The sequence below is a fragment of the Patella vulgata genome, chromosome 2 (genome assembly GCF_932274485.2).
Source record: "Patella vulgata chromosome 2, xgPatVulg1.2, whole genome shotgun sequence".
Taxonomy (NCBI): Eukaryota; Metazoa; Mollusca; class Gastropoda; family Patellidae; genus Patella; species Patella vulgata.
The window spans coordinates 25,885,515-25,912,881 of record NC_065880.2 but is presented as its reverse complement, the minus strand read 5'-3'; the positions used below and the strand labels follow the sequence as shown (position 1 = coordinate 25,912,881).

The 27,367-nt window shown below is 35.3% G+C and overlaps 3 long non-coding RNA genes across 4 annotated transcripts; 1 reads left to right on the top strand and 2 right to left on the bottom strand.

Moving 5' to 3' along the window:
• Positions 1 to 7,214, bottom strand: LOC126811651 (uncharacterized). The gene is made up of 6 exons (XR_007675698.2): positions 7,095 to 7,214; positions 5,156 to 5,275; positions 2,654 to 2,779; positions 1,938 to 2,063; positions 1,549 to 1,683; positions 1 to 739 (listed from the first exon to the last, which is right to left on the bottom strand). It is a non-coding gene; the product is annotated as an uncharacterized LOC126811651 (long non-coding RNA).
• Positions 7,215 to 9,491: 2,277 nt separating this feature from the next.
• On the bottom strand, positions 9,492 to 17,061 carry LOC126809847 (uncharacterized). Its single transcript, XR_007674959.2, has 8 exons — positions 16,998 to 17,061; positions 15,383 to 15,513; positions 14,614 to 14,727; positions 13,824 to 13,943; positions 12,760 to 12,885; positions 11,117 to 11,242; positions 10,488 to 10,622; positions 9,492 to 9,736 (listed from the first exon to the last, which is right to left on the bottom strand). It is a non-coding gene; the product is annotated as an uncharacterized LOC126809847 (long non-coding RNA).
• Positions 17,062 to 21,361: 4,300 nt separating this feature from the next.
• On the top strand, positions 21,362 to 25,424 carry LOC126810712 (uncharacterized). 2 transcript variants are annotated; one of them, XR_007675280.2, is made up of 5 exons: positions 21,362 to 21,500; positions 22,695 to 22,848; positions 23,901 to 24,017; positions 24,383 to 24,511; positions 25,230 to 25,424. It is a non-coding gene; the product is annotated as an uncharacterized LOC126810712 (long non-coding RNA). The 2 variants fall into 2 exon arrangements; XR_007675281.1 differs by lacking the exon at positions 21,362 to 21,500 and adding an exon at positions 21,831 to 21,851.
• Positions 25,425 to 27,367: the final 1,943 nt, after the last annotated feature.

The window sequence follows — 27,367 nt, the reverse complement described above, 5'->3', positions numbered from 1 at the left end:
ATAAAAACAAGTTTTATGTTAATAGTTTATGACAGAACGAAAATAAAGATGATAAAGATGATTTTTCTCTTTTTTTTAAACAAAGAAATCAAGAAATAAAAAATAACCTAAACACAGAGTTTTCAAGAAAACTGCAATCAATTATTAGGCTCTGCATGACATTTATGGGTGAATAAAAATGGTGAAATATATATGAAAACTCGATGTGTATATGGGACATGGGATTTGATAAAGGAAATAATTGCAGTGTCTGTTTGACGTGCTATAGGTGTATCAAGGTACTTCTACAAATCTGTGTGAATTTGCTAACACAAAGCCAAGACAATATTATTATTAACACTATACATTGATTGACACGAGACACTGTAAGAATCAATTAAAACCAAATAAACTTAATATACACATTGATAGTAAACAAAATAAAACAATCATAAGAAATTATAAGAAATAGCATTTTCGTAAAATATCATTTACTATAAGTATAATCAATGTTGTATTCAAATATATCAAATGCACAATCTGGTTATGATAGAAAGATGTTAATTTTAGTTTTAAATGGACAATATGTTGTTATAGGTTCATTTGTTTAAAAGTATTAACTTATAATATTAGTTATTACAGGTATACTGTATATAATTTAAAATTTTATGACAGGTACAGTTGTGTGTTAGTTGACCCTTCATATCCTTGGAAAATCGACTTCCAATAGGATGACAGCTGCCATTAATACCTTCACATTCTATTAAAAATTTAAAAAGTCTTGAAATTAAAACAAACTTACGTTAAGACAAACGTCTTAAGAGCTAAATCTGCCGATTGCTGGTTTTTCTTTGGGCCTTATATGTTATTCAAATTATTAATTAAACATTTATTAACATGACAAGAACATAATCAATTCTCGATGCCATCGCATGGCTTCGATTTTAAGTAGATTAGAACGGTTCGGCCACTTAATGATTTAAAAATGGAGAAAGGAGGCTAAGACTCAAATGACCAGTATGGTGTATTTTTCGATTGTTTTAACGCTCCTGACAAATACCTTACTGTAAGTAGATCACTTTAATAATTACGGGAGCATATCTTTGAATACGATATTATCTAAAATTAGGTTTTGATTACCCCGATTGTACATGACAAGGAGTACGATCGCCTGTCCAATCTCGTGGTTTTTTCCCGGATCCTCTGGTTTCCTCATAACTAAAGACCCTTACGCGCAAGCGAATTATTGATATGACCTAGTCTCTCTCTGTAATTGAGTCAAGAGTGATGACTAAGAATCCCAGCTTGTACGTGACAAGGATTATGGCAGCCCGCTCAACCTCGTGGACTTTTCTCCCACTTGATTGATTGATAAAGACACCTACACGCAAGCAAATTATTATAATAAAATTGTGCGATGTTAGTCCCGAAATACATAGTTTTATATCGGAAGGATGTTGAACCACATTTCTATATCTCTCTCTCGGAGGCACAGGTCTCATCGCATCTCTCTCTCTCTCTCTCTCTCTCTCTCTCTCTTCTTGTTGCTTCAAAGACTTTATAACTTACGCGTTTGTGAACTTCTTATTTGAAATGCTGTATAACCAGGCAAAGGATTGTGTTTGTAGCAGGTTTTTGTTTCACACTTGTCTGTCCAAGTTGATCCTATTGGTCGACATGTTGCACCATCATAACATCCACTGCCTTTTAAAACAAACAGATATTTCGGTTTAATCTTTTTCTCAAATTTCGTGTCTTAAGTGCTTCTGTGAAAATTTGACTAAATTTTTATACAGATGGGGAACACAAAACAGATAAGGGGTGAGACAAATGGAGAAAATACACTGATAACAACTAAACAAAATGGAGTTTTATGTACGCCAACATAATAATTGAAACAATTTATTATCATGTGACGAAATTAATTAAATAAATTATATGTCTAAAATGATAATTACCGTTATCAATCACTTGCAACGAATATCTATTGTTCGTATTTAAACACTGCTTGCTAATACAACCCTCTTTTATTACACTGTTGAGAGGTACACAGTCATATGGTGGTACAGCATTCTTTGCACAACCTATACAACAAAAAAGCAACATGAGCCTGTTCGGATGTATAACATTTAAGCATGTATGAAAATTTGCACATATGCATTTTTGCACATGTGTGTAACGAGTTTTAAGTAAGATATGTAAATATCAATCAATCTCCATTCGGCTTTTGCCAGTTCATAATGGATAGCCAAATATCATACCGTCGAAGGATAAGACAACGATTTCTTATCAACCATGGCTTGGGCTAGTAATGACTGCCAACATCAATAGCAGACTGTAGAACTGCAGCAAGACCTTTCGGTGTCGCATGGCACTATTTTCACATGGTGCTGATGTGAACAGGTGTAAGTTGATATTTGTACTACCGTCTGACTTGATATAAATTTACACGTGTATGTAATTGCGATCGCATAACAAGAATTATATATGTGTGTATAATTAGTACAAATGTAAATTAGCATAATATATGGTGTCTGCGAACAAGATAATAGACATACAAATAGAATATTGTCAGATCGTGATCTTCCTTGCGCTTATCCTGAGCATTTAGTGATATGTTATTTATTCTCTGCATATGTAGAATCAGAAAAGGTGATGAGAGTTTTATTTTTACCTTCGGTTATGAGCTTTGCTTTATAAGTGGTGTATGATCCCATGTTGGTTTCTTTACATTGGTATGTAAAACACCTGTCTACATAACTCTCTCCAACTTTTAAACATGTATTACCTACTTGACATCCTTCAAATATACAAAAAACATATGGATATTAAACACATATTAAAGAAAATGATTGTAAATAATAGTTCTATTTCTATTCCGCGTATTATGCTATGATGGTTTCTTTACATTCGTATGTAAAACACCTCCATTCAAAAACCTTTTAAGCACCTATTATCAATATGGCAGCCTTCAACTATACAAAAAACCATCTCAATTTATTTAATTAAAAGGTAATATAATTCGTGTCCAGTAGACGCTTATCAAGTTTGAGTATAAAGACGTAATATCATGTTTTCACATAATTATGCAATCTAAAGACAACTCAAGGTTAATCAGCTGTTGAACGAGGAACGCGTCATAAATAGCACCTGGATAGATATATTAGAATAATTAATTTGCTTGTAAAACTGTATGAAATTAAAATAACATAAATTCATATTAAACAAAAAAGATTTTGAAAATTTGTATAGTTATGAAATCTACTGGAGTAATTATTTTGGAAACAAATCCAATAACTATGCACATTCCATAGCCCAGGAGAGGGTTGGTTAAAGGAAAGCAAAGAAACATTTGAAGATATATTCCTTCAAGATCCCTAAAACTAATTACTGGGCCATCGATTAGGAGATATATTCTAACCACAAGGACAACTATAATTGTTGCTCACAACATTACAATTTACCATTATAATGTGGGCTGTCTTTCCTATCACAAATTTAATAGTGCAGTTAATACGTTATTTTTAAATGTTTGAATGGGCAGGCAATACTTCAGCACATTCAAATTGTCAGCTGAAACCTATGACCACATGCCCCAGCACCATCATATTGTCTTATCTATACTGTTTCAATTCAACTATCAACCGATCAATATGAAATCAGTTATATCTTAATAATATCTTCAATTGTAAACACCTAATCAAAGTCTAGAAACGTTATACCAGATATGTATGTACTTTAATATTAACCAGAACACTTAGGTTAAGGCGAATATTTATTATTTATGTCCAATAAAGCGCGATTTGTAAACAAATTGTTTATTATTTCTATTCAAGTTTCGCCCACCTCATGTTAGAAGTGTAACATGAATAAATAAATCAATAGGACCGTTTTAATACATAGTAAATAACCATCAACAATAGTTAGGCTGTCAAAGTAGATTAAGGAAACCTGTGTTATTGTTCAAATATTAACATATAATAATTTCCACTTAATTGAACTCATATTTGCACATGTCAGTCAATCGTATTATGTTTAATAAACACGAACCGCCGTCCGGTCTATTTTTTCCACTGGTTGGGGTTTTGTCTTTTTTTCTAAAGATTGGACGAACGGTGCAAAAAATCAGATCTTCGGTGGAATTTTCATAATGATTAACAGTAAAAACTAAAAAAAGATTACATTTTCTATGGCAACGTCTACTAATTAGCAACCTTTATCGGCCTTCTGCCAGTCATACAAAACCAGACAATGGTATAATTTGGACCAAGTTTAGTCAGTAAACCACATCACTGTGCAAATTCAGCAAATTCAGCAAATGCTGTGCCATAGTCTTTTAAAAGGTGGTCCCAGGTTTAAACATTACCCTCTTATGATTTGTTATTTGCACTTATCGTTCACTTATTGATATGTTTACGTGTGTTAGTTAAGGTGTGGAGACATGAGAAGAATTTGATATAAAATATGAAAGACGTAATAGAGTTGAGATTCTATTTAAGATCACACACACGCGAATGACACCCCCAGGAGGTTAGTCTATAGAACAGATGTTACACATTTCAATCACACCTTGATTTTACCATTTAGGTACGTAAACAGAACAATGGTCACACACAGCTTCGACTTATGACACTGGTGTTGATTCATTGAAACATTCTATTGACCTTGTCCTCAAAATCCAGATCCCACTCTTTGCGTCATAGTTTCTACGATTGTTATGATCCTTTTATCGGAGTCGGACAGCAATCATGTTTGAGATCATTGCCTTTGTTATCGAAACCTTGTAAACCAAATTCATAGGTTCTGGAACTGGTGACCAAGCGCTAACCATCTGATTAACCTTATTGTTCTTGGCGCGAAGCACTTGGCATGGTTTGTCCTTGGACAATTGCTCATCGATTGATTCTGAGACTATGAAGATATTTGTTGTCTTCAGGAGACCAAATAATTAATTTAGAAGTAATTCATAACCATCTCGAACTAATATACAACTTATCTTTAATTGAGTAGTAATATCTATGTCACATCTCCTGAGGATATTGAGTAGGACCCTATAGCTGAAGCTGATCTTGCGCATTGAGATCGAATACATAGACCAGCTGTTTTAATATAATAGAGAGGAAAGGTTCGTTATCCGGCAATTTATCTTTAAATAGTAGCATCTGTGCCATATTACCTGTGGATAATGGGTAGAATCCTATAGCTGAACCTGATCTCGCACATTGAGATCGAATACATTGACCGTTTGTTTTAATATAACCAAGAGGCAAACATTTTCCATGTCCATCATCACATTCTACAACAAACAAAATCACAAATCGTCATGTCAACGAATAAAATGCTACTGCATTTAAAAGAATATGGTCTCTTTTTAAAAAGATACGTCTGTAGAAAAAGGATACCTTGAGATAAAACCAGTTTTAAGTTCAACAGCCGACAACTTAAAGGGGGAAAAACGAAAGTAAAAATTAATTATAAGACTTTATAACTTTACTATAGCCGTTGGTCTGGCGAAGCACGTGTAAAGCCATGAACCGTAAGTAACATAACTAAGAAACCGGAAGTGGTAGGCCATCGCCACCAGGTCTATGTTACTCCCCTGTCCGACCTACCAATATACACCAAATTTCAGCATCGGGACAGTCCTAGTGTAGCCGCCAACACTGAACTAAATTAAAAATGGTTAATATACAGCTTGTTCTATTACTAATTAAAATAACACAGCAGATCAACCCGATTCAACATCATATTTTGACCTAAATCAAAGGAAGATTAGCTTCTTTAAACCAAACACTCTGTATTGAACAAGACAAAACATGCACGTTTTAACCATTAAAATAAATATCAATTCTTGAAATATCTACAACATTATCACGTGGAACCGGCGATTAGCGCCATAAGGCCATAGTGCCGCTGCCCGGACAAAAATTTTCCTCATAGTACACTGTATGGCGTATGCCCGTCTTCATTAGCCCAGTCGGAGCAGAACAGTGGGACGTTTATTTCATTTCATGATGGTATGTTAAAGAAAATTGACTTTGGCACCTAGAAATGAACGCAAATGGGTCGCAACGCATATAATAATGCAATATGAATGTACATAAACTGATTTACATTCAATCGTTTCTGTTTTACTGTAATTTCTGATCAGTTATGTTCAGCGAAATTGAATGGCAAATTGAATGGCAGTCTTTGGGGTCTGGTTTTTCCAGTCGTCACCGGTAGTATTCTATGGTTAGCCTCGTTCATCGAGTCGCTTCATTACAAATGGCACTCGAAATCATTCTGCCACACGATTCGTATGTCAATTTTAAATTTTTCATTTTATCTTTAATATTGGATATCAGAAGCCCGTCTTTTCACGGCAAGATAACAACATCAGTGTTGATTTAAATTGACCAACAAGTCCTGTTTGGTCTTGTTCAGTACAACCCTACTTTTTAATAAACTTTTTTTTACAGTATTAAATACATTTAAAAAGGCATAATTTGAAATAAAATATAGATTTTCCAACACTTTATTGGATTTGACTTTATGAAATTCCTACTCATTTTTCATTTCTTATTACAAACAGAACAAAAACTGGCGTTTGACACCGTCTATAGACATGTCTTTGTGGGGTTTTTTAAAGTAAAATAGATAATATTGACTTTATGCTTTAATAAAATTCTTAAGAAGTTACGATTTGAATGCAATATGTTACCAGATATTTATTGTACATTGTGTTTTATCGCAGCCTATTCATACCAAGGTCATATATATTTTTCAAAATGAAACAAGGTTTGGAATTCTCTTTCCATTTTGAAAACGAATAATCGGCAGACGTTTCAAAGAGTATATTTTGAATAAATTGTCATTTTGATCACATACGCCACCGACAGCTTTGTCTGCAGTGAAGATTCAAACGGGGGTACATTTTTATCATTTTCTTAAAATGTCCATGATGGTGGAATGGTTAGATCAGATTAATACGAAATGTATCTTTAATGCTTATTAATTAATGAAATACAATTTCGCTCACACAGATAGAATAATGGGGTGACAAATAGGGTATTTTTTAGGATTGGTTAGAGCTGTTACATATATTTAAACAATTCATTAAGGCATTGACTTACCAAACTTTGTGGCACTGTAACCCCCGCTATGACAGGTGTACTCTATGCAGGGTCCACTAAATGATATTGTAAAAGTTTGGCCAACATTATAACTTCTACCATCTACTATACATGCTGAAAATAATCATATTATCATATTATCATAAGAGACTCGTGCTATTGTACAGTGAAATCCAGCTATTAAGATCAGTTGCGTGACTGATATGGAGAGGTCGTTCCAATGGGTAAGAATCCCAAGGATACAGATTTTAATCATTGATTAAAAATAAGGTTGAGTACGCAAGTGAGGATTTGAGCAGGATTTCAACAGACACATGTGGTGCACGGGGTACTAAAAGTTCCTGAAAGAAGAAGTCTACAACAAGTATAGTTTCGATTATTCAGTCTCGTAGGTCATCGTGGACGAATTATTTTAAGGCGTAGTTATTTTGTCATTTGCCATTATCACTGACAGATATTAAATATTTTGTTGTTTTGTTTAGGTGTTAATATCTTCACTTTTAAATGTAAAAAAGGCAAGTGAATCTGTTTGGGAAGACCCCCACGCCTGCCCCTCGTATTCTCCACTTCTAGCCGCTCATTGGATCCACCGCAATATTGTATCTTACCTGTAACCCCAAAGCTTGACCTTGACCTACAGAGTCATAATTTTGACTTGATCTTTCACTGGATAAAGAGGCCCCATTTGACGAGAACAGGGCCTTGTCTGATGATAAAGAGGCCTGTTTTAAAGATAAGGATTCCTGGTTTGATGATAAAGAGGCCTGGTTTGATGATAAAGAGGCCTGGTTTGATGATAACGAGGCCTGGTTTGATGATAAAGAGGCCTGGTTTGATGATAACGAGGCCTGGTTTGATGATAAAACAACATGCTTTGATGATACTGAGGAGTGTTGTGATGCTATAACCACGTGCTGTTCATGCCTGTCTGTAACAAAAAAAAAATATTTTATCTGAAAGACGACAAAAGTAAATTGCAAGAAGGTAAAAGTAAACTGCATGACGATAAAAATAAATTGCATGACGATGAAAATAAATTGCATGACGATAAAAGTAACTTACATGAAACCCAAACGAATAAAATGAATAGTAGTTCGTCTACTTACATACAGCAGTATCTGCAGAAACAAACACCATTGAAGCCAATACATTGGTCGCAACTAATAGCCAGGATGAAACCATCGTGAAGATTTAGCAATCAAGCAAACGTAACAGTTTTCGACTGGTTTCAAATCAGCCTTAAACACATTTTAACCCTTTTTAAGATACAAATTTTGAAACAGATTGTTGGGAAATTAAACGAAATTTCAATAAATTTTTTTAAACATTTCAACTGAATTGGAAGATATATCACTATTTTATTCATAATGATCCGGCACGCATAATGAATAGAACGAATTGAAAGATTTATTGCAATTTTATTCGCGATCCTGCGACACGTATAATAAAATAATTCAAACTGTTTGTCAAAAATAAATATTCGTTAATCATAATTGTATTATGCAGTTAACAGTTTAAAACACGCAACAGGCTACACCATCATTAGGAGTATAAACAAGACTATAATCATTGGAAAATCGACATTTAATAATAGCGCAGTTGGTTTAATGTGTCTTTTAATACCCAGTAACTCCCAGATCAGAAGACACGTGATCATCATGGGCCAAAGGCTTTGAAGGGCCGCGAATCAATGATTGCAAACCGATCAGCAGTAGATATTCGCTTGGTCGCGAATGAAGGCTTTCGCATTACTGCCATGAAACGGTTTATAATTGGGGATGCTACAAGGTTTGAACTGCCGAGTCATTTTTACGCAAGACTCGACGATCCAGTATCTAATGGAAGTTGGATTGGGTCCATATGCAGGATACCGCGATTACAAACACATAATATTCTGGACATTATAACTGGACTTAATCTACAGGACTTAATCATAATACCTCAACCAAGTGTCAAGGTATGACATGGCATAGCTCAGACATACGTCAAATCTACTCAAGCATATGGTACAAAACTAAACAATTCCCGGCGCTGGACCACCTACCCCTCCTAAATGCCGTAAGTTTTTCTGCGAAGGGGGCCCTAGCACGCCTCTGTGTCTTATTTGTTTCAAGGGCGACGAGAACGTTTTTAGCTGCTAACAAACAATCAAGACCAATACGCTAATCGTTACCATATACCCTATTGACATTCATTCGGTCATCTGTAACACATTTGGTCATGCTGAAAGTATCATTTTTACTCCGAGGCCACGGCCGATGTCTAAATAATGGTCATCTTTTTGTTCTTGGGGTTGTCTACTCCTCCCTCATTAGCGAACAGAATCCAATGAAATATGGCAGGTACCTTTTGTAAGGAATATCAGTTCCTTTTGACGCAATGATTTCCAGATAATACTTACATTTAAAACGTTTATTTTCCTAATTTTTACATATATATCAATATATAAATTATTCGTATAATTTTATATTCCTACTTTTAATTCAATTGTCTAATTTACACGGTGCTAAATGTGGAGTTGCAAGTATAAAAAATAACATTAAAAACTAAAGAGCATGTACAATTCTGATATAGTTTGCCATTCATTATTTTAAGAAACTTTGCCCCAATAGGATGACAAATGCCACTGACGTCCTCACATTCTGAAAATATAAAATGAAAGTCATCTTGTCAATATTAATAGTCCGGTCTAAAAAAAACTTGAGTGGTATGACTAGTAAAAATTTTGTACATTATTATTTTTCTTGTAAAACCTGTGGATCTTTTTTTTTCTGGTACATTTGAAGAAACCCTTACTAGTCGTTTACGGTGGGTGTTCCATGTCACAGTGTTCAAGGGGTATTACTATTATTGATAGAAACAGTACTTCCTGGCAAATGTGTGATGGTGACGATGTATGAATTAAATTAGTGATCTCAAGTTATGCGTGTCTCGATTTCGTTTAACAGTCCAATGCGCAGTTTAACTGTACTTTGTTTCAGCAACACCTCTTCTAGTCCCAAGTGTCTGATGCTTCTGGTGATCAATGGGATGTTTGAGAGGTGTTGTCAAATTCCATTCTTGAAATAACTTAAAGTATACCATGTGCGATTCTATGGTATGCAAGGTTGTGGCCAATATAATAGGCCTACAGCGCGCATCTGTAATTCTAAATTGTTCGACGCAAACGCCGTATTGTTTAAGACGCAGCTTCCAAAATGTAAGTAGAAAAAATATTTTCACACTCAAAATTGCACGTCCTTAGTTGACATTGCAATTAACAGTCTCAATCACAACCAAACCAGAATTTAGTCATCACATTGGCTTATTTTACCGAAATGAACATGCTACTGTTTCCCATAGATCACCAATCGGAGTAAAACATGAGATCGAATAGTATCTGTATACACTTACGTTTATAAGATCTTTGTATTTGTAGTCTAGTGTATCCAGGTAATGGCGTATCTTTAACACACACTTTCTTTTCACATTTATCTGTCCATGTTAATCCTAAGGGACGACATAAAGTTCCTTCTTTACACCCACTTTCTATAAAAAGAAAACAAAATCATCAAAATGTATATTTGAAAGGGATATAAGCTGTCTTTATTTGTCGAATTAATCTGACTGCATTCAAATTCGGGGCTGCGATTGCTTACTAACCAGGCGGTGCGGGGTTAGATCCGGGTGTTGATCGATAAAGTTCCTCGGGATTTTCTAGCGTGATTTCTGTTTGTCAGTGATGCATTGACGTGCACGTAAAAGAACCCGTGATAGTTGTTTCGAAATAAGAGCAGTTCGTCCGGGTCTTTAACAGCGCGAGAAAACCGGAGGACGGGCTACCTTACTCCTTTTCACGGACCATTCTACCAGCCCCCCCCCCCCCCACACACACACACACACCTTGATGAAACATGGTATTTAAAATGAAAGAACTATATTTAGTAAAGCAAATTATTGTAAAAATTTAGAAGAGCAACATGGGGCTTAAGAAACCTTTGGTTTTAAGTAATTTAATTCCAGTTAAATTACAAATCTCCTACCATTATCTAAAACTTTCAGCGAATACATATTGTTTTTCTTCTCGCATTTCTTGGTAATGCATCCTTCCTTGATAGTCGCGTTGACTGGTATACAGTTATATGGTTTAGAAGGTCTACTGTAGCATCCTAAAATATGAAAAATTAACTATTACCATAACAGACATAATAGACTTCTTGTTATTTAAAGAAATGTTCAAGAGGAGGGGGCGCTTGTTACGATAAAATTAAACGAAAAATTCCGACGGATCTTACCGGTTTACTTTCATTGTATATGCAATTTGTTTTTGGGTGGCATTTAGGTCAGCAAATGTTTACGGGGTATCATGGGAGATCGATATTTATTATAGATCCAAGTAAGACACAGTTTTTGGTCATTACGGATGGTTATTACGGTGCAGTGGACGTTTATGAATGGACCCCGGATCTATTATGTTGTTTATTGCTTGCAATGTCTGTTGATTGTGCGTCTTGTCCGCAGGTTTGTCTTTTGGATTCTGCTTGCACTTACTAGTAGAATTGAATATAATAATATGGAGTGAATATGAAGCTGATGTAGAAAATATAATTTATCTCCCATTTAGCAAAATTTTAGATGTTTGTCCAAAACTGTATTGATTAATGGGACATAACTCTTATTCCTGAAAGTTAGATTTCTGTTATAATTATATTATCAGAGCGATTACTGAAATTGAACACCACATTTACCAAATCATAACGCTAACCCTAACTATTACTTGATTGGTCTTGTATGTAATGTGACAAGTAGTGGAAAATTCAAGATATCAAGTCGAAATGTCATCTCAGACCAAGGGTCCACACATAGGGACTGAGGGGGCATATACCCGGTGACGACACTTCTTGGAGGCGGCAGATTATCTAAGTGCATACCAGAAATATTCAACGGTCCTCGCTTCCCAATGATCTGTGTAAACCAGTTCATATTTCAGCAAATAGGGAGAGTAGAATTATGATTTTCCAAGATATAGGGTTTTTCGATCAAATGGAGAGTTAAGGGGGAAATAAACATAAAAATTTTACATATGAGTTGATTAAATAAATTGTTATGTAGAGAAATTGTTCTTTAATCATAAAAAATCAACTGATTGCTGGCGCTGAACGAGGCAGATACAGTATGCAAGGAGTGGGGGGGGGGCACTGGAACTTTTGCTCTGGGGCGCCACCTAGGATTGTGATGGCCCTGCTCTGACCAGGATGGGTCCAATCCTAAAATATCGTATAATCCCGTTACATTTAAAAAAAAACTTGGATAAAAAACACATATTTAATTTTCTTCTTTTTTTTAATTCAACATTGCTGAAAAACCAATATCAAAACGAAATCTTATGAATGATTATTGACTCTTCGTGGACTTAATTCTATTGTATGACCAATCTGTATCCTTTACACAGGCTTACTGGATTGATGTTTCGAAATTCCTAGCCATACGTGTCTTAAATCTTGATGCCCATCTTCATTAGCCCGGTTGATGCAGACACGTAAGATATTAGACCCCATTCATTTTATTTCTTGGTATTATGCATATTTCATTTCTGATTTGAATTTGGATAAATTTAATTTCAATCTCAGACAATGTTTTCATTTTTTTTGTGATTTTGAACTACACTATATGAAATGTAATTTACCTTCAGAAATTAATTCTAATCTATAACTGATATGAGATCCCGTATCCTTTTCTTTACATTGGTACACAAAACACCGATCTTCTACAATTTCTCCTACTTTTAAACATCGATCATTAAATAGACAACCTTAAAAATAAAAAAAAATAATACTATGATGGTACAGTACTATGAACAGGGGCGGACTGGGTAGCCCTGGGTCCTCGGACCAACTGCTTTCTGTGTGTGAACGCGCAACTTTTTCTACCGGAAACTTAGCTTTTAAATTCTAAAACGTGGAATTTCTTCATTATTTTACTTAAATACATTTTAAGCCGTGTGTGGATACAAGGCGTATTTTGGGATCCCACGAACCTTTGGGGGGGGGGGCACTGGTTCATAATTGTCTGGCGAGAATTTTATACATTGTCAGCTACTTAACGTCGGGTATAATGCTGCAAATAGAACGGAAGTGAGGCAGTAGCAATCCATTCGACAAGGAACTAAAAGTATTATATTATCGGAAACACCCCCCCCCCTTCCCTTTAAACATTTTGCTGGTTACAAGTGCCTAATCCATTCTGTGCTCGGTGCAAGCTTTGTATTTGGAATCTTTCTTACTGGCGATATTGTGTTGACCATTCTAGTAATCTAGATCTGAAAACAAATCTAAGCACTTTACCAACCCCGTCAAAGGACGATTCTACACGAAACTGACAATTACTTTATTTGCAGATTTTGATGGTTTCATAAATCCCTTCTAATTCATATCTTCACTGTTATTACCTAAAATAATTTTTTATACTTTGATAGATTATTTTTCAGTCTTTTTATGAAGCTCTAGTTTGATCCTATTTGAATAAAATTATGCATCCAAAAACAGTTTTATGTCTGGCGTCTTAGATAACCCCTTGTTTTTCGTGCGACGTGTTTGCACAAGGGTTATGTTGTGTATTTAATAATTCTGGCCAAATGTTAGTTCATTGCACTCGTGATGAAAGCACGGCTGTCATTTAGTTTTTGAGGGATAATTCTGTACGATAATATTATGTGCTTCACTGGCGAGGATAGAAGGGGACTTTGCATACCTCCAGTTAACGTTCTATACCCCACACCTCTGTCATTTTTTACACATTGTTGGTGAATACACTGGTGTATAGTTCTCGTAGATCCTACAGGGTAGCATTTCTTATTGCCATCATCACATTCTGAAATAAAACAACTACTGACCAGAAGATGCTAAATGAATTTATCATAAGTGTTGCATTATCAAAAATACATGTAATGGGAAATATATCCCGAAGTATTCCAACTCCATCTAAACTTGGGCATTTGTATTTTAGAAGTGTATTTATTCTTTGTTCTATGTGAATATAATGTTCAACCACCTTGACAGCGAAGGGTGTCCTACAAAAACATGTTCATGATGCTACTCATTTTACTATATGAATGCTTCAAACGACGGACAACATCGAACGAAGGACAAAGATAGACGGAATGATAAGAACGAAGGGTAGCAAAGATAGATCGAATGATAAGAACGAAGGACAGCCTAGGTGGACAGAATTATGAGATCGAAGGGCAGCATATGGACAGAATGATAAGAACTAAGGGCCAGCAAATAGATGAACAAAACGGTGAGAACTAAGGACAGTCTAGGTGGACAGAATGATTAGAACGAAGGACAACATCGATGGACAACATGATTAGAACGAAGGAAGCAGTATAGGTGGACAAAATGATTAGAATGATTAGAACGAAGGACAACGTTCTAAGAATGAAGGATAGCATAGATTGACGGGGTTGTTCTTGACCCCATATACACAAATGTACACTAAGCTGTAATCATTGTTGTTAACTTAAAATGAGGAATCTTACCAAACTTTGAAGGACCGTAACCACCCATATTACATGTATATTCTATACAGGGGCCACTGTATTGGATTTTAAAAGCTTCACCATGTTGATACGTCTTCCCTTCAACCGTACATGCTGTAATAAAAAATACAAAGGATATCTCTGAATGACAATGACCGGGACAATCAACACTAAATACTAGCTTTAAAGGAACAATATTATTTAATTCAGAATAATAAATGCAGTTATACTTTATAATATTGTGTTTTTGAAATTATTGAAAATCCAAACACTAGGAGGATTTGTTAACCTTGTGGAAAATTACTATTTAAAAATATGGGTAACTCGTAAACTCTATATCTTTTTGAATTAGTATAGCAAGAACGACCAGGTCTTTATCTAAATTTTACATAATGCATCTTTAATGACTAATATAAAAAGCATGTGGACAAAATGTTAACTATTAAGCGTATGTTAAATATAAAACCATGCAAAAGAATTTTTATTCTACCCTAATAAATAGCTTGGCACATAAAAAGTAATACAAAACGGCAATAGAACTATAAATATGATCCGAATGTAATCGCAAAATGATCCCGATTGGAGGGAAAATTATTTTAATGTAATCGGTTAAATTATATGTAACCAAAATTATGTCAGATTACTTATGCTTATTTCAAAAATTGTAATCGTTTACCGATTTTCATGATTTTAGACACGGCTGTACAATCACGGTTTTTAAATTCGGGCTGCTTTTCATTATTAAAGAATTTATCACAAAAGATCTTACGTATGGCTGTAACGTTGTTTCCATATGTCCAATGGAAAGTTACACACAAAAATGTTACCATGAACAACATTATAGCAAAATGTGATGATCCTGTCCAACCAGTTCTTCTCTTGGTCAGTTGTGGACATTATCTATAAAATATTTAATTTATAATACGATATTATCAAGGTACTCTCCTAGGACTCGTGGATTAATTGGGTGTCAAGCATGAGAAGTATATGTCAATCAAAGGTTATGAAAGCCATCAAGTCAAATATAATGAAAGCGTGGCGGGAGATGGGATATAAGCGTCATGAAATACAGATGATATAACAGATAAGTAGGGTTTATTAATTAAGTGTCAGTATTTGCCGTTATTGGTTTATTACAATACCAAGTTGAAACATAGATAGGGAATTCTCGTGCACTCTAATACACCAAGCTCTAAAATCGACGTCAATAAATCTCTTGAACGAATTTTATCAAATCTAATAAATCATTTTTAAATACTATCATAGAAAACTCTGTACGCGCACAGAATTTACAATCATAAATTGTTTGGGTTTTTTTACCACACCGAATTTTAAATGTCCCGCCAACAACTTTTTCCTGTATGCCTTTTACAGGGTTTTATAAATTTCAATTTAAATGATGAGATAACTAAGCCATTCCTGATCAAAATATTCTGGATCTCAATAAGGTGTGTCCTTATGATCTATTGAACAATCCCTGCAAATTGCAATCTGATTAAAATACAGATCTATGTTTCATTTCGTTCTTTTATACTTTCGATGGCTACACTAAATGAAAAAACGAAATTTTGAACTATAAAAACGAAACGAAATAGGATCTGTGTTTTAATCAGATTGTGCAAATCAGAAAATATATTGTAAAATGTCAGTGTAAATATACATAAGAAAATGTATGTAAATTGTAGTAGCATATTTACAAAATCTCTGTTTCATTTATAAACAACATCTGTTAAAGCACAGCACGTGTCAGTATTTACCCAAACTTAAATGTTTCCTATATATTTGAATTATTCATAAATATTACATTATTATTCTATATGCTTCTTAAATAGTATGGAAATATATACTGAAATCTGTGCTTCCGAACAAAAAAAGCAATCTGTCACCATTTGAAATATCATTTTGTGATGGAAAATATTGAACTTCATGACAAATACATTAACCATGTAATATTCATTATGGGCTACCATGTTTCTTAAACTTGCCAAAGGCATTTTAAAAACAAGAACGAAAGAACTGAAATGTTGTTTAACGTCCTACTTTTCCACAGAGACTGGGTTTATGGAGACGGGGAGGGAAAGAAAGATCTAATTCGGATTAGACCTTCATAAACAAAGATAAAGACTTCAACAAACTTTCACAAAATTAACTTCATAAATAGCATAATGATTATGCAGTATTAATAATTATATTCATATTGAGGCATATTTCTCATTATTTGATGAATCCATAAAGCTGATAATTGTATGTTTATGACAAATACGTTTTACATAAAATTTGTTATTAAAAAAGATATAAATGGGTTTTGTTTTATAAAAGAAATTAAATGGGGATCTGACAAATAAAAGAACCGAAAATGAGTTAATTTGTACATATCAACTTACCTTACAATTTCCATAAGAGTATTTAAAATTATATATTTAATTTAGTTTGTTTTTTGTGTTTGATATTTAGTTCGTTAACTTCGACATTTCCTCATCTTTCAATTATTTTCGCTAGCATCCCATGTTTATATTTCACAATTAGGGTATAAACGTGATGTACATGATCCTCTCCTCAGTGGGATAACGATGTGGCGTTGGTAGTAACATAGTCTAATCTTAAATTTACATTGTGTATTTGCCGTTGAATAACAGTAACTACAAAAGTACACAAACAATTAATACTACTCGGGGAAAATTTTCACTCATAGAATAGTACACTGCATAGCGTATACCCGTCTTCATTAGCCCAATCCGTGCAGTGGGACGTTAAACCCTATTTTCATTAAAATTTCATGTATTCAAAGTTAAGTGAAAAAAAACCTCCAAGTTGCTGCTATTTTATTCTATATTTGGAGCAGTTTAATAAGGCTACCGGACCAAAAGTTTAAAGGTGGAGTATTTGCGATTTTAACCTGGCCACAGCCACATTCCTCTAATTTTACTGTCTTTTCGAAACACTTGTGGGTTTTGGGGGTGGTGAGGTTTTCGTGGAACGTAAATAATTATTTTATTCCATTTAATACCATACACAATAAAGGCAGTGGCTAAATACCACGCTCCAAGATACCACGCTCGTCCCTAGAACTTCTATACAAATGTAAGGTGGTATTTAGCCCCTGCCCATAATGATTGTATAGTAAAACCGTTGTAATAAATGGGAAGCAACTCCAAGAAAATTTTAAATGGTTTGTATGGATACATTAAGTCTAGCTCACAACCCGTCGTACATGCTACTACGGGCAGTCTACGGGGAAAATTCTAGAAAGGACGTGCATGAGACTTAAAATTGAATACAAATTGTGACTCCCAGAGGATCCACAGGCTAAAAACGTGATTTTACGAACAATTAAGGCCATACTCTAGGAAGTCACGTTCCAATATGCGTGGTTATGGCAGGGAATCGAGATCTTTGTGATATAAACATAAACTTTAAGTTTCATCAAAATCGGATCAAAATTGTGACCTCGAGAGGGTCCACAACCTTGATATACCATATTTTTGCACTATTTGCGTACTAGGGGCGGCCATTTTGTCCGGCAGTTTCGGTTCGATTATCACGAATTTCGAACTCAATTATCATTATGGCGTAACGGTGATATATTTTTTAAATAGAATAAAAATTGTGTCCTCTAGAGGGACCACAAGTTAAAAACGCAATTTTTCAGAGGCCATTATCAAGGAAGTTGCAATCCGATATGCGCGAACATCGAAGTAGCCAAGATCTTTTGCATATAAACATACATTTCAAGTTTCATAAAAATCGGATGAAAATTGTGACCTCTAGAGTGTCCACAAGATAAAGACGTGATTTTTCGTACAATCAGTGGCCATAATCCACGAAGTTACGGTCCCGATTCGTGCCAATTTCGTCAAAATTGGATAAACATTGTGACCTCTATAAAGTGTCACACGACAAATTGTGGACGGACAGACAGACGTCCGGAGGGACAGGGGCGACGACAATATACGTCCACATGAAAATGTGAGCGTATAAAAAATCTTTAAATTATGAAATGTTAAGGCAATCTGTTTTGTTGCATATTTAATCCAAGTAGAAATATCAAATCGTATTTTACTCATGGTATAAGTGTTTCTAACCATCAGAATTTTGCAAAATCTTCCCCCAAAGTCCAGGAAATGACATTTCGTCATATTTAAACTTTAACAATATATATTTATCTGTTTATAGATTGTTAAGAAACATAAAAGTGACGTCAGTGATCTCTTACCAATCCTTTATATTTCATATAGTGTACAATATATCTGAAACAGAAGTAATATGATTTTCAGTACCGATATACTTCATTTCATGATAGCTTTTTGAGCATTTGGAATGTTTTATAGGAAAAAAAAAATAGCTATATTATAACCTCTTGGCTAAATAATTGGGGACAGACTACCCCAAATTCTGGATAATTTTATCCCGAAAGCTCGATTTATTGCTACGCGTAACATTGATTTAACACAGAAGCATGTCGCCTTTATAAAATGAGGTTGCTGAATTTTTTTTAAATTCTTTTCGAATTTTAATTTTTTGTTTTATATTCTGCTCAATCAATGAAATAAAAAAAAAATACCACCCAGATCTGTATTTTATGTGTGGTGTATTTGTGGAAGGGGGGTCGCGCTTTCAGATAATGTCGATGCAGTCGATCTAATTGGCCACGTATTGGATTGTTAGCCGTTGAGAGACACTGATATGTACACTGGTTCACTTCGCTTTATCTGACTTGCTAACATGGACATCTCCTCGGGGTTTTCGGCATATAGTTTCCTCTTGTCAGTGGTGCAGGGCGGATGACCTGTCTATTCGAACAACCGGGACACTGAGTACACATTGGCATGGACGTAAATGAACCTTTGAGGTGGAATTCGAAATAATCGTTGGTTGTAGCGCCGCTGTCCGGGCAAAATTTCCATTGAGAAGAGTTCAGTATGAGTGATACATTGGCCCTAACACAAGAAAATTGGCCTTGTGAACACACGTGCACGACCCCCACCACCACCCCCGCAGTGAGCGTCGTTTATAGAAAATTGGTATTATACATGACAATATACAATCTGGTTAAAACACAGATCCTATTTCGTTTCGTTTTTATAGTTCAAAATTTCGTTTTACTTGTCTTTACTACACTTGGTTAAAACACAGATCCTATTTCGTTTCGTTTTTATAGTTCAAAATTTCGTTTTACTTGTCTTTACTACACTTGGATCTGGAAGAGTTGTCATTTTACTCGTGTTCTGAATGGTGTCAGGGATAAGCCAATGAAACGGTCTGTTACAAAACACGCCTAAAGCCATTCGGCAAACCTCGATAGATTCTACGCATCTAATCTCGGCTGTATGAGGCATTCCGCCATATTGGAACTATTTTAAAGGTCCCGGATGAAAAATGGCTGCGCCCATGGAGATTTCTGTGGAGAGTGTATTATATCAACAAACGTCAAGTTTGGCATTGGGGTTGGGGAATTATCAGGGAATTATATCAAACCAGCAGCCTTGAGACAATATCTCTGCTCGTTTAGTTATATACACTCCACAAAAGGCGCCATTTTGGGACTTTTTTGTAAAAGCGACACGTTTTCCTGTTAAAGTAAACCGGTAGCCGCATCGCAAATGTATGGGCGTAGGTACATATCAATTACTATCATACAGCCGAGGTTAGATGTAGGGTACCGGAATCTGCCGAGGTTTGCCGAATGGCTTTAGGCGTGTTTTGCACGGAACTGTGGGTAATCCACTAGTAACATCAATGCTGATTGGTTAATCAAATGTCTGACATCATAGGGTCATAAGTCGGTCTTTTGACCCCTGACGTGACCTATCGCTATAACTTGTCAGATCTTCATGTAGTGTAGGCCATCGATACAACCATAAACACATAAATATTATAGGAACAGTTGCAAACTTTCACCACTTACGTCCTAACGAATAAAACTCGGATACAACCCGATCCAACCACCCACTTTCCGTTCCGTTCCATTCCGATGGGGAAATAAAATGTTGACACGGATGAATTTTGATGCGTGTTAAGAATAACATTTAATTTATCGTTTTCTATCTGCAGTGTCGTTCAACGCACCAACTCAGTTCCGCGGGTTATTCGATTGGATGCAAGTATTGAAATTCTGAAACTTTCCCTGGGAGACACTAAAACTGTTTGACCATGACTGGAGCGCAAGAGTGGGTTTACTTAATATCTCGTTTGTGATTGGTTAGTGACAACTGATTCAGACGAGCAGAAAGTAAAGAGCCTGTCGAGAAAAGGGTCTTATGAACATCTATCCACATGGGTAGCCTTGATGTGAGAGAGGATGGACGGATTGTGGGGGAGGGGGGGGTGTTAATAGCTCAAGACTATGTGGTGTTTTAGACGACTCCAGTAAATATCTATGTCACTTTAAAAGACTCGACTCAAATCAGTATATCAGTTTTAATAGTTTAAAGTTAAATAACATTTTATCAACATCTGACACGACAACACATCTGCCATATTAATTATAATATAAATACATTTTGCTAATTGTAAAGGCTAATCGGGAATGCGAAGGCTCACACACGTATACTAATAATGCAAATGTAGATAAAAACAAGTATAATGTATGTTTTGAATAATTCATGCAAGCACCTGCATTGAATGTTTTTTAATACCATGATAATAAATGCATGTATATGATATTGGCGTTAATGATTATACTTATTCATTAGCAATACCAATATTCCCAAATGTACGAAGTTATTTCTAATTCAAGGTTACTTATTAAAAAAAATTGATTACCAAACCGTTTTCAGACACCACCATTTAGATCTTTTTTCCTGAATTTACAATTCATTTTTTGAAAGGCTGTTATATAAAAGAAAATTAAGCGATTCTAGACTAAAATCTCACTCGAACCAAACTAGGTAAGTAATAAAGTTTTATACTATAATTTATTATTATTCAACCGTGTTTTAGGTGATTTATATAAATTTAAAAGACCCGTAACCTATACTTTGTTTACATCTAAAAAGTGGTTTAAAGCGGAAATTTCAAATTTTTAAGTTATTTTTTTAAAATTTATTAAAATAAAGCCTTAAAATAGATGGTATCCATAAACAGTCCTACCTTGTTAAAGAATAATCCTATTAATCCTATAATTCACTATTGCCAGTTGAGAAATTGGCAAAAATATCATTTTCCTCTTCCAATTCAAACGTTTGAAAAAAGCTACTCCATGGTGGAGAATAAAAAAAAACGAGGGAGGCAATTGGGAGGTAATTGTGTTATTATTTCCAGTGTAAATGAGTTTTAAGTGTGAGAATGACACCTATGGTCGTATATAGTGAGTTGATAACCTATTGAGCAAAAGACATAGAAATAATTATGTTTTGACTTTCTTAGAAAATATGAAATTCTCGCTTTAAAGAATTGTTTGCATAACGAAGAATATTTTTGGCGTTTTAGCACATTTCGTAGATAATTAGCGACTGTTTCTGTTGAAAAAATCTAGTCGGAAGCGAGTAATATTGCGTTCTGTGTTCAAAATACAATGAGATCTGGTCGTTGTTCTTCTTCCTCATTTTTTGGGCGACGCTCTTCGATAAAAAGTCCAAGACTCCGCTAAGTAAGCAATTGGACGACAAATTGCGCATCGATTGCCGAACTTCGATTCTTGGTGTGAAGTCATAATTCCAAGATGGCTGCCATGGCGTCATGCTCAGTTTGTGATCCATAAAGTAAGCCCGTGTTTGTTTAAGAATATAGGGACTGAAGAATGTTCTTCAGATAGTAATTTACTCAATCATAGTGAAAAAATTAATTAAATACCTGGTTGTTTTTTTAATAAATGAGTTACCGCTCAGACGTCGACAGACGATTATAAGAGTGAAATCCTTAAGACTGATCGATTTTAATATTTTCAAAACCCAGAATCATTTTTGTAGGCCTAATGTCTGTTGTGTGTGATCTGAAAGTCTATATTTGTGGTTTGTGGACATATAAATAGACAAATGGGCCTATAGATAGAAATTTCGGTCTATAAATAGAAATCTGGGCCTGAAGATAGAAATCGAGGTTCCTGATGTGTTTTCTTTTTTTTCTTTTTTCTTTTTTCGCAGAATTTGAAGACAGTCGTAATGTTACGTCTTGTTGTGTTGTGTGCTATATCTGTCGCTGTTCTTACAGTAGAAATAGAACAGGAAACAGAAAAGATTGAAATCGCTGAAAATACAGAACAGAACGAAAATGCAGAAGAACTTCAAAAGAAATCAAGTAAATGTTTATGTCGACGTATTTTTATAAATACTATAATGTAATTGTTGTGTAGGTTTATTGTATTGGAGCAAGTGGTTTTTGTGTGTCAGAAATAGTTGAAATAGGCTATTTACCTTGTCTGACAGTTTCAGCCAAATATACTTTAAGCTATCTGGGAATGGTTGCTAAAACAGTTTATATAGGTGTTACGTAACGCTTTCAAAATGGAATGAAGTGAGGTCTATTCTTCTTCAAATTATGACTAACAAAGGTTCTTTGGCGTGCACGACAATGTGTAAATGGGGCCATGGGTTTTCGTTCAACCCGAAGTTCTTGGTGTCATTCCTTGCTAGGCCATCCGCGCTGCACAATTAACAAGACGAAACCAGACAAGAAAATCTCGAGAAACTTTCTTAGCGAACAGCGGGGTCGATCCTCGGACTTCCTGGTTACCAAGCCACGGACTTACTCACCGAATCACCGTGGTCACCAATTATTTTAAAGCACCCGTCTACAATCTTTAAAGTGATTATATATTCCATACCGTTTTGCAAACTTTGTCAAGAGATGTTTAAAACATAGCAATACCCTACACGTTCTATTACAACAGAATTGGAAGTTTAACGGGACACTGGCTCGAATCTTTAAAGTGTTTATTTGATACCGTTTGCAAACCTTGCCAAGATATGCTTAAGAAATAGCAATGACTTACACGTTCCTATTTACATCAAAAATAGCGGGGCGTTGTCACTGTGTTTGGGTTATAGACGTGATTACCCAGATACATTAAGGTGATTGCTAGTTACGAAGCCGGACACTAGACAAGATTATTCCACTCTAATATAAAATTACTAAAATATATCTATGATTTCACTTTTCACATTTCACTATTGTCTAACAACATGTTTGTAAATGTGATGTCCAGTTGACCCCACCAAACTTCATATTTTGCTAGTAAAAGGACCTTTTTACAATAATACTTCTAAGAGAGGATATATATCTGGTAAATAACAAATTCGGCATGTGACGTTTAGATTAGGCTTTTTGTTGCATTCGGTTTTATTTTACAGGTGGTTACTGTTACAGCAGTGGTCGTATTTTAAGGAATGGACAACAAACTCGAGTACGACATGATCCTTGTGCTATCTACAGATGTGATCGGGGAAGATTGAGTCGAGTTAGTCAAGGTAGGTCCTTTTGTCCTCTTCTCTACATTTTATTTTGGCTTTATGTTTCTTCACATTACCCCAAGATCAGTTTCACACTGCTACGTACTTTTGGTGCTGTAATTAACCAAAATTTGTGATGGGAGTAATGGGCAAGGCTCCACCCCACCCCTAACACAGACACACACACACACACACACACCACCACTACATACACACCATGACCACCACCACCACCACCAAAGATCCCCAGAAACAACACTACGTTACAATGAACAGAGCAACACCCACTAATTAAGTGAAGTTATTTCATACATAACTGCGGTATATTGTATTTTTATTTGAAGATTTGATAATATAGGCATGGTACTATTTTCTGTTTGTAGAGTGTAGAGTTGAGGGCAAATGTCGACCAATCGGCTCTACTTGGACAGAGAAATGTGCTACATATAAATGTGAACGCTCTCGTGGACGACGAGGTGGACAGCAAATCCGGGTTCGAAAAGTCAGTGAAAGTAAGTAAATTATTTAAAATTCATGTAAACACAACCGTCCACCCCCTCTCGTGACTAATGTCTGTGAATATTCTGTGTATATTGTGTCTATTGTTCGTCGGTTTGTCTTGTGTAATTGTTTATTTGTGATGCGGTTCTCCTGTACTAACTATTGCAGGCTTAGCTAGGATTTCAGTCGTCTACTAATAAAGGCGACAAGATGCCTTCGAAACCTACTCACATGGCGTCAAAATAGAGAGAGAGGGGGAGAACTGGGGTTTAACGTCTAATTGACACAAACTAGGTCATTTCGAGACTAACATATGGTTCAATTTTATTTCAATAATTTGCTTGCACATGTAGGGGTCATAAGCAGTGGGAGGAAACCGGAGGACCCGGAGAAAACTCACAATATTGGACAGGCGACCCTACTCCTTGTCACGTACAACCGGAGAATCGAAATCATGCCAGTTGAATCAATGACAGATCTTATGGTACAGCGCGCAATTGCTAACTATTCGGCCATCCACCCCCTCCCCCCACCCCATCCCCCACTCGCCCCCGTCAGCCGATAGATGTACTGACATGGATATAGAATTATAAATGTCTTTCACAGACAAATGACATTATTTATATTCATGGCGTCTTAAACAGAAAGCTGTAACTGTCCGTTTTAAATAATAATGGCTCGTCATACATCAGAATTTAGTTTGTTCAATTCAATTTCTTATCTCGACAGAATGTCTGGATGCCCATGGAAACTGTCGCCGACCCGGAGAGCGTTTTCCTCATGTTGTTAATGGACGATACAACAGCAGATGTACATGTAAACAATCCCGTAACCGTAATACCATCAAGACTTCCTACCATTGTCAATAAATGACATTGATATTCTACATTGATGTTTTTCAGTCAATAAATGGTTTAAGCAAAACTATGTTTATTTACGTGTTTATTTTAGGTGATCGTATACTGTCGTCCATCTATCCGTCAATTCATGGATCAAATTTATATATATTGTAAGATTTAGAAAAATGAATATATTGAAACTTTCAATAAAATTACTTTATTCTGGTCCAAGTTACGGGTGTTTGAAGTTTTGACAAGATATAGGGTAAATAATCTCGATTATCAAGTCCCGTTGCTACCGTTATAAATGTAGTCTGTATTTTCATATAACATTTATATATTGTTTGAAGCCAGAAAAATTAATTAACCTTGATAACTAGTTATGGTTGGAGTAATTACACTTGATAAATAGATTCGATGAATCACCATTGTAGTATATTACGAGAGTAGTTTGATTGGTGAATGGAATCTGTGTCGATGCTTCGGATTAGTAACCTGAAATGGCTGAATTACCAGAGAAAATGCAAGGGTGTGGGTACCATTTGGGCCGATTAGATGTAAGTTTGGTTTTCAGCGAGTGGTCTCTTCCAAGGTTTGCCATCTAGCATAGGCAGTGAAATGAAATGAAATGGGGTTTAACGTCCTACTGTTCTGCTCCGAACAGTGTGATATGAGGGAAATTTTGCCCGGACAGCGGCACTACGGCCTACTCTTATATCGAATGGTTGCATTAACACATTTTATGGTACCGCCCGATGATACAAGACATATGTCTGATATTTCAGTAATAGTAATTTCAAATCCTTGGCATTTCATTTTCCGCATATGTATCACACTGATACCCCGTTCCATTAATTACTCTTTTGGAATATTAACCCAAGTTAAAGGTGCTCATTGACTAAACACTCATTTTAAAAACTTGAACGCCCAATTTAAAAACTTGAAGACTCAGTCTATAAACTTAAACACCCAGTCTATAAACATGGATGCCCAATTTAAAAACTTAAACACCCAGTTCTTTAAAGAAGTTGGGGACAGTATATTACTACAGTAATACACTATAACAATTACTTATGGACAGGCCTCACGAGATGGGGGTCCGCCCCTCGCCCCGCCCCCGCCCCCGCCAAGGGCCCATAAGAGTCTATGGGGCCCATGAATATCAAAGTTCAAAATTGAAATGGGCAATTATGCATGATTTTTTTTATTGTCCTTTGAAGCTTATATTGATATTATGTACAAGGGTTTTCGCTTTATCACAATCTGCTTTATGAAAATCCCCGCTTAAACTCAGTTTTTCCTAAGAAAGTTGCTTTTAACCCTCGGTAAACCGATCGATGTTTCAGACAACTATAAGCTGTATACCGATCGACGCTCAGAAATCCTTCATTGTATTATGTTACACTAATATTTTTATGTCTATAAAGATTGTATATATGATTTTGTTGCTGGGGATCAATAATGTTTGTAGTTAACGTACAGTAAATTTCCGATTGATTGTGCTCAATGCGATTTGTCTTACTAGGCTACTTGTGTAAATAGGATTAATCAAACAATTAAATTATTTTTGAGTTTTAACAGTTAAGCTTTTAATTTGTTTTTTTTTAAATTAAATCAAAATGAAAGTTTGCAAATTTGACTTAAAGCACTGAATAAGTTCTAACACAGTTTAAGAAATAAATATCTAATTAGAATTATGTGTGCATTGTCACCGTTTTAAAACAGTGCCTTAAAGGCAAGCAATGACTAGTGTTGGAAAGGAGGGGGGGGGGAATAGGTCTCGCCCCAGCACATCGTATTCCTCTCAAGGGCCCTGATTATGGAAGACCAATTGCGTAATTTGTTTTAAAGTCGATATAAGTGTAGAAATTTTCAACGAGGCCAGATTGTCATTCCACAAAAAAAATCCATTGCAATGGATAATTTTATTTTTGACCCAAAACAGAGAGAGCTATAATAGTCACTTTAATATTTGCTTCCAAATTGTTCTATTATATATATATAGCTTATATATCTTTCCGACACAAA